A 2,951-nucleotide genomic window follows, 5' to 3' on the forward strand; every position below is an offset into this window, starting at 1 on the left:
CAGCTTTTTCCAGAGCTTTAAACCACATCGTACATCAGTGGATGGAGTTTGCTCAGTATTCATGGAGATGGCTCGGTTGTTATCACGTGACCCAAGAATGGAGCTTCGATCGACTGTCTCTGGTATCGGATGTGAACGATCTCCTTGATCTGCATCCTGGTTGGTGATTTTGACGCCTCTCCTGGTTGATGCTCTGACTGTTGTGGGTTGAAAATACAACCACCTGTTATCATGTGACCAAACTTCCATATGTACAATACCAGTTAAAAGTTTGGACACACCATCCAAACTTTTGACTGGTACTGTATGTCACATTATGACAACTGAGCAATGTACATTTGCTGACAATGCCTATGAGATCCAATTGAAATATTGTGGAAATAGCTCCTAATTAGACCTTAAATATGGATTATTAGATACAGATTGTTTTGCAAGGCAATGACACATAACTTATTTTGCTGTGTGGGTAGAAGGACTTATTGTCTGGACTTCAGAAGGGACGGTTTTGCTGCCCCCCTGTGGATGAGATAAGATAAAATAACACTTAACTGATCCCCAGGGTGAAATTCTATTAGTAAACTTTCTTTGTCATATCTGATTCATGCTTTCAATAAGCACCAAACTTAACACTTTTATTTTTCTGCCTAAAATGTAGATTTCAGGTTCAGTTTGACCCCGAGCAAACAACGGATTTGTGTGCAGCACTAAGGCAAGTCATGTGACTGAATGAGAACCAGCCAGCAGACATTTTGGAGTCCCCGCGGTCCTGGATACGAATGAACTGACCGCATTCTACCGTGACTCCACATCAGTCAAAAAGATATACGCCACTTCCTCCACATACACACACACACACACACACACACACACACATGCACACGCACACAGAAAAAGCTTCCATCCCCGCCTCCATCAGTCAAGTCCTGTGGCCGATGAACTTCCATCGTCTCCAAGGTTGATAACAAGCCTCTTAAGCTTGGCGGCTAATCAAGCTCAAAGGAGGGAGCGAAGGAGAGATAGTGGAGGAGAACAAGAGGTCTGCCTGTGGATGTGGTGATGTCTCTCTCTCCCTCTCTTTCCTCTTCATTTTCAATTTTCCCTTATCTTCCTCTCTCTGCAGGGGGAGACGGAGGGAGGCCTAATAGCCAGCGAGGGGGGCTGTGGACTCTCCAGAGTCTCTACATACCAGTCATTTACTTTAACTGGAAAGGAGAAAAAAGAAGAGAAATGTCTTGATAAATCATCCAGGGTCACACAGCTTCCATGTTTCCCCCGAGTTACGGAGATAGGGAGCAAAGAAAGAAAAATGACAGAAGGAAAACCCAACAACGTCTGTCTCCTCTTTGATGTGTGTCCCATCAGACAAACAACACGAAGCTGAAATAAACAGAAACAAGTGGCTGCTGTTGCGGTTTGCACTCCGATTCAACTCTTTCACTTCCGTTCACTTCCTCTACTCGCTCTAATGAGTTCTGCTTAGCTTGGAAATATGAGGAGTTTATTTCACATATCTATCTACCTTGTTGACATGTTTGTAGTCTTGTAAAATTAGCTTTTAAGAAGTTTAGGTCAGTCTCTTTCATGATTACTCAATTCATATCTCTGCATCTCAAGGAGATGAATTCAGTCATTGCTGGAGATATTTAGTCCTTTTTCATCTGACCAATGACTCAAGGCTTTTTTATTCATTACTGGTTTATCTCTCTCAAAGCCTCCCTTGTCTTGTGCTTTTTCTTATTCTTTCACAACTCTTCATTTGCTGACATTTCACTACTTTATTTTTAGCAATTTCCACTAAACAAGTATATGATGTGATAATGGAGCCGATCCACTTGATAACCCTCAACCCGAGCTGGTAAAACTATGTAAAAACTCACTGATCAGATCTGATACAATGACAGTCCAGTAATAGGACATTAACAAGTTACATGAACACCACAAGGAACCGGAAAACTATAATCTCACAGACAGACGCTAAGGACACATGAAACTTACACACATACACACACACACACACCTAAAAGAACAAAGCCAACATTACACATCACATATGGCACACAGACTTTAGATACACAAGATGGACACTGAGGCACGGAGCAGGATGAAAATATATCATATATGTTGGCAATGTTGTTTCTTTTATAGCCAAACGTTCAGGGGACATATCATGCACATTTCCAGGACTATATTTATATTTATATTATGTGGCTCTACTGAAATATCTTTGCATGCTTCACAGTTAAAAAAAAACTCCTTATTTATCTTCTACTGGCCCTTTGTGCAGCCCTTTAGTTCAGCCTCTATCTGAAACAGGCCAATTTAGCTCCTGTCTCTTTAAGGCCCTCCCTCATGACGAGCCCACTCTGTTTTGATTGGTTAACTCCCGGAAGCTGCCCCTAAGCAGTCATTCACCAGCTCGGGAGGTTACGTAAACAGATATTCGGATTTCACTTTTTCTTGTTCTTTACTTGAAATATAAACTTCTCACATACATGCGTACATATTTGAGCCTGAATCCAATTCGGAATATGCGAGTGGACAACGCGAACAACCCATGGAACAACCTTAGCAACAAAGACTATGGGATGGCCGGCCATTTGTGGGCATGTGTGAACAATCTGACGTCAGTTCGATGAGGAAGTGGAGGTAACATTGCAAACTGAGCAGTCAGAGCAAACTGAAGCCCTGGCTTTTGACTCGAAGGTGACATTTTTAAATACGTTCATCTCACATTTTGAAACTTTGGCTATATTTAACATCCAACATTATAACAGTATATAAATCACAGAAAACCAAAAAAAAAACACGTTATGTCCCCTTTAACCCCTGCAATTAGACCATTGCAATGAGTTTTTTGAATGACGTCCATATTGAACCATTCTGATCTTCACGATTTACGTCCAAGGCCAACATTCAGTGCCAATTCGGGAAGCAGTGTACAGTGCCCTAAA

The 2,951-nt window shown here is 41.6% G+C and overlaps 1 long non-coding RNA gene across 1 annotated transcript; it reads left to right on the forward strand.

The window, feature by feature from the left end:
* Positions 1-1,424, forward strand: LOC121909670. The gene is made up of 2 exons (XR_006099494.1): positions 1-1,036; positions 1,121-1,424. It is a non-coding gene; the product is annotated as an uncharacterized LOC121909670 (long non-coding RNA).
* Positions 1,425-2,951: the final 1,527 nt, after the last annotated feature.

Source organism: Thunnus maccoyii, chromosome 13 (assembly GCF_910596095.1).
Source record: "Thunnus maccoyii chromosome 13, fThuMac1.1, whole genome shotgun sequence".
NCBI lineage: Eukaryota > Metazoa > Chordata > Actinopteri > Scombriformes > Scombridae > Thunnus > Thunnus maccoyii.